This window comes from Aythya marila (assembly GCF_965140915.1).
Source record: "Aythya marila genome assembly, contig: HAP1_HAP1_SCAFFOLD_169, whole genome shotgun sequence".
NCBI classification, from domain to species: Eukaryota; Metazoa; Chordata; class Aves; order Anseriformes; family Anatidae; genus Aythya; species Aythya marila.
Genome location: NW_028137768.1, coordinates 319,259 through 325,258, shown reverse-complemented (window position 1 = coordinate 325,258; position 6,000 = coordinate 319,259).

Here is a 6,000-nt window from a genome sequence, read left to right as displayed (position 1 = left end):
GCAAGCAGTATGGTGACATGCTCGGGCCAGGATGGCAATGACCGCTCCATGAGGGCAACAGGTCATGGACAGCCTCGGTGCGTCACTAGATACTCTTGAGCAGAGAGGCAGGGGCTGCCCGTGTTCACAGAGGGATACTGCTCTCTTTGGTGCTTCTTCTCTTTCAGCCAAAATAACACGGAGTATGGAGCAGACTATGGCACAATCCTGGCCGCTCTCCCCTTGAGATGTCACTTGTAAGGAAGATCTGCAAACGCACTCCAGGACAGGTAAGATCGCCCCAACCCACACCCACCAGGCTCTAACTGCAAGCATGAATGTGACATGATCAGGTCAGGATGGGAATGACCTCTATATGAGGATGATGGAACACAGACAGCCTCGGTGAGTCGCTGGAGACCCTCAGGCAGAATGGCAGGGGCTGCCCGTGCTCACAGAGGGATGCTGCTCTGTTTGGTGCTTCTCTTTTGCAGCCAGAATCACACAGAAATGGCACAAAAACACAGCGCACTGCTGGCCACTCTCCCCTTGAGAAATCAGCTGGAATAAGAGCTGCCAACGCTCTCCAGGTCAGGGAAGATTTCCCCAACTCACACCCACTAGGTTCTAACAGCAAGCAGGACAGTGACATGATCGGGGTAGGACGGGAGTGACCCCAGGATCAGGATGACGGAACACAGACAGCCTCAGTGAGTCACTGGAGACACTTGGGCACTCAGGCAAATGCTGCCCATAGCTACAGGGTGATGCTTCTCCGTTTGGTGCTTTTCCTTTCAAATAGAAACATCCCTAGCGATGAGACCGGACAATGGCTCACTGCTGTCCTCCCTCGCTTTGAGAACTCAGCCAGAAAAGATGCCAACGCTCTACAGGACAGATAAGACAGCCCCAAGACATTCCCCACCATGGTGTCATTCTCGGACCAGGAGTGCAGTGACCGCTCCATGTGGACAACGGGACAGGGACAGCTTTGGTGTGTCGCTAGAGACCCTCGGGCACAGAGGCAGGGGATGCTCGTGTTCAGAGAGGGATGCTGCTCTGTCTTGTGGTGATTCTCTTTTAGCCAGAAACGCACAGCGATGGAACCAGACAACGGCACATCCTTGCCGCTCTCCCTTGAGAAGTCAGCTGTAAGGAAGAGCTACCAACGCTCTCCAGGACAGGGAAGATTTCCCCAACCCACACCCACTAGGTTCTAACAGCAAGCAGGACAGTGACATGATCGGGGTAGGACGGGAGTGACCCCTGGATCAGGATGACGAAACACAGACAGCCTCAGTGAGTCACAGTAGAGCCTCGGGCAGAGAGGCAGGGGCTGCCCATAGTCATGGAGGGATGCTGCTCCTCTTTTTTCTTCTCTTATTAAAGCCAGACACACAGAGAATTGACTCCAGACCACGGCACAATACTGGCCTCTCTCCCCTTGAGAAGTCAGCTGGAAGGAACTTCCAGTGTTCTCCAGGACAGGTAAGATCTCCTCAACGTACGCCCAGCAGGCTATAACAGCAAGCAGGATGGTGACACAATCGGACCAAGATGGCAGTGACAGCTCCATGAGGACGACGGGATACGGACAGACTCGGTGAGTCGCTAGAGACCGTTGATCACAGAGGCAGGGACTGCCCGTGCACACAGAGGGATGCTGCTCCTTTTGGTGCTTCTTCTCTTTCAGCCATAATCACACAGCGATTGGACCAGACCAAGGCACAACCTTGGCCGCCCTCCCCTTGAGAAGTCATCTTTGAGGAAGAGCTGCCAAAGCTCTCCAGGACAGGTAAGATTGCCCCAAACCACACCCACCAGGTTCTAATACCAAGCAGGACAGTGACATGATCAGGCCAGGATGGGAATGACCGCTCCATGAGGACAATGGGACAGGGACTGCCTCGGTGAGTCGCTAGAGACCCTTAGCACAGAGGCAGGGGATGCTCGTGTTCAGGGTGGGATGCTGCTCTGTCTCGTGGTGCTTCTCTTTTGTAGCCAGATTCACACAGCGATGGGACCAAACCACAGCACAATCCTGGCCACTTGAGAACTCAGCTGGAAGGAAGAGCTCCCAACGCAGTCCAGCACAGGCAAGATCACCCCAACCCACACCCTTGATGGTCCACAGCAAGCAGGAAGCTGACAGAATGGGGGCAGGACAGCAGTAAATGCTGCATCAGGAAGACGGGACACAGACAGGCTTGGTGAGTCGCTAGATACTCTTGAGCAGAGAGGCAGGGGCTGCCCATGGTCACAGGGAGGTGCTGCTCCGTTTGTTGCTTTTTCTCTTTCAGCCATAAACGGCACAATCCTGGCCTCTCTGCCCTCTTGCAATCTGCTTGACGGTAGAGCTGCCAACGCTCTCCAGGGCATGTATATGTAAGTTCGCCCCAACCCACATCCACCAGCCTCTAACAGCAAGCAGGAATGTGACACACTCAGGCCAGGGGGGCAGTGACCGCTCCATGAGGACGATGGGACAGGGGCGGCCTTGGTGAGTCGCTGGATACACTTGAGCAGAAAGGAAGAGGGTTTGTTCATTGTCTTTTGTATTATAAAAAACAAGGAGTTCTCTTTGAGGAGCAGGAGTTGCGAAAGCTCCCTGCTGAAGTAAGGAGCTGTATAATGCTTGGCTAGACGCTATGAAAATTCTTTTGCTTAAATTAACAAAAAAAGAGAGCCCCCTCCCCTTCTCTCTTTCTGCATCTCAGTTGCCTCTTTTGTTCAAAGACACTGTTGCAAAGCTCATGTAACCACCTCCTGATAAGTTGTTAAACTCGTGTCTCAACTTCCTGCCTTCCTGTCTCATGCTGGGCCAACATGACCAAATAAAAAAAAAAAAGAAGTTGAACCACAATGCCGAGGAAGACTACTGCCTTCATCTTCACGATCACCAGAGGGACAGTGACGACCCCCTAGCAACAGTGCACGCAGTCGCAGAACATACCAGGATGTGCTGCGTAATCCTGGAATTACCAAGATATAAAAAGGGACACTGGCAGGGGTGAGGTGTGCGCCGTTGGTGGAGCAGAGACTCCCTGGCTGCCCAGCGCGGTTTTGCTTGCTGTTTGCTTAATCAATAAATTCCTTTCTATGCTTAATACAATGCTCTCTGAAAATTAATTAAGGGGGCAACTTATAACATTGGTGAAGAAGAATGCAGCCTAATGTACGTCCATTTCCTGAGCCATGGCTGGCCCCAGCATGGGGGCTGCTGAGGAAGCCCAGAGTTGCATTTATCCCATCAGCTGTGGTGCCAGCAAATAGTAGCTGTCCTTTTACTGGCCTGGGAGTGTCCGAAAGGTGCTGGGACTGATGGCAAATGTTATCCTGCAGGGGAATCTGGAGCTGCCCTGTGCCTAGGGCAGGCCTCTTCTGCTGGCCCGGGGACTGGGGTTGGCCCTGCGGGACACAGGCACTCTGTGCTGGGGATCTCCCAGGCAAGAGACCAGGACTCCTACAGCTTCACGGACCTCCATTTCCCAAGCCATGGTTGGCCCCAGCCCTGGGGTTGCTGGGGAGGCCCAGAGCCACCTTTGTCCCAGCAGCTGTGGTGCCTTGCGAGAGGCTGCAGCTGTGGTGGCCATGCCCAGAGCCCTGCAGCAGCCTGTGGTGGGCACTGCCCTGGGGCGAGCCCAGACTGGGCTGTTGGGCTGGGATGGGCTGGACTGGGCTGCACTGGGCTGGGGAGAGGACATCGAAGTGGGTAGAGGTGGGCAGGGCCTGGACTGGGCTGGGAACTGCCCGGTACAGGGCAACAACAGCATCAGGGAGTGGTGGGAGCATGTAGGGGAGGGCTCCCAGCAGGGCTTGGTGCTGCAGAGCCAGGGCTGCACAAAGGAAGGCCAGAGCTGCAGGGGCAGGGGAGAGGAGGCCGCTCTGGGCCCTTGCTGTCCCAGGCAGAGCAGGAAGAGGGCCCAGGGCATTCGTCCCCTCGCCATGGCCTGCCAGGACCTGCAAGGTGGTCATGGAGCATCCAGGGCCAGGCTCTGCACTGTGGCCACAAGCCCGGCGTGCCCTCCTCCTGCCATGCTCCATGCGGTGGCTGCAGCAGAGGGGACCCCAGGCCAACCCCTACATGGGACACTGCCAATCACATCACCCCAGCCCTCTCAAGCGCCCTCCTTGCTGCTCTCTGATGCACACCAGGACCTCCCAGTGCAGGCCGGCCAGCACATCTGCTGAGGGCCAGTGCAGCTGCTGCAGGGGCAGGGAACTCAGCATGGCCCTTGCAGCCCCCTGCCCTGGGCCTGCCTCTCCCCTTGGCCTCGGCCCTGGCCTTGTCTCTGCTGGCATGAGCGCTCTTGGCATGTGCTCCCTGGCCTCCCCCCTCCTCTAGACACCTGCTGCCCACTCAGGCTGCACCACCCCTTGGGCTGCTTCTCCTGGCCTCCCCCACCCCACTGCCTTGACTCCTTATCTCTGCTGGGTCCCCTCTTTGTCACCCAAATGTGTCCCTTGGCTGACAGCTCCCTCTGCCCTGCCCCACAGGATAGTAAAGATGGGGTGGGACATATTACCATAGTGTGTGGAAGTATTTTTGTAATCTGCATTGGTGATGGCACAAAAAGACACTTCCTTCAGCAGTGATCTACATCCTTCTTCAGGTAAATTTTCAGGATCTCTGTTCATCACAGGAGAAGAAATACTGATGGTCATGAGCACTTGCATTGTCATCTCTTTGTCCATCATGGTGTACTCCCTCATCTTTCAGGCACTTCCACACATCTTGAATAAACAATCCCCGTTGAATGTCCCCTTTCCAGCTGCCTGTCTAGACCTATGCATTTCCCATGGTTCTTCTCATTTGCCCTCCCCTTACTCTTTGATCATTCAGACTTCCCTCACTGACCCAGTTGCTGCTTTGAGCTTCATTGAGTTCAAGCTTGCCCATCGATTAGCAGTCTGACTAATTGTTTCTGTAGCAAGCTCCTCATCATTTATCATTGAATTAAAATAATAGTAATCTTAATACCTATACTTTCCTATTAATCAGTATAAAACACTTAATTTACAGTCATCCTTTTGCGAGGATAAACCAGTAAGGTAAACCTGACTGGAGACATACAAGATGAGGAGCTTGCTTTGCTGTTTAGAAAATTGCTGCATGTTTTCTTGTTGTTTGTTTTAAAATAAGGAAAAACCCTTGTGTGCCTGTGTGCAGCCAGTTTTCTAAGGAAAGCAGGTGGGAGCTGGTGCAAAGGGGCTGTAACACCCAGCTGCAGACTTCAGTGCAGAAGTGTGGAGTAGCAAAAAGTGATTCAAGCACCTGGTGGCCAATGAGAGAAATGTCAGGGTTGGGGTGGTGAGGAGCAAGGTTGTCCATGCACTGTCAGACCTCAAGAGTCTGATTTTCCTCCCTATGGACGTCTCCATAGGAGAAGCCCTGGATTAATATCAATTGAAGAAAGATGCTCAAAACTGAAATGCAACAAAATTCATCCTTTAAAATGAGAAAAGATTTGTATTAGGTGCTTTTTAAATTTTCCTCCTTAACTACACCACGAAAGCTCTCCAATTAGCTGTTCAAGTCTAGAGGATATGAATAACATTATGGAATTCTTTAGTTGTTTAGGTTCTTTAGTTGTTTCTGCATTGTAATGAGTTCCATGGTGGATTCTGGTGCTGTCTGTGAACCTGAGGTAATGACAGGAGAATGATGCAATTGCTTGAGCAAGTAACGTCAGAAGGAAAATTTGAAGTGACTTGGAGTATTAATGGGCCCCACTGAGGGCCGTTACCAAGAGATTCTCCTCAGGGACTTGTTAGGGCAGATAATTGGAGGCCATGATTACAGATAGGCAAAGCACTGTGCTGAGAAAAGTCTGGGTTTGTTGTGTTGAAGTAAAAGGGCCAGGTCCTGACTCCAGCCACTAGAAGGGAATGTCCTGCACTCCCGTGTCTGGCTCTGGGCTCTTGCTTGGGGTCTGTGGGATATGGTGGGCAGTGTGATGCCACAAGAAGAACAGTGGTATGACACCTCCCTGCCTCTGCACAGGGTCTCAAGAAAGCAAT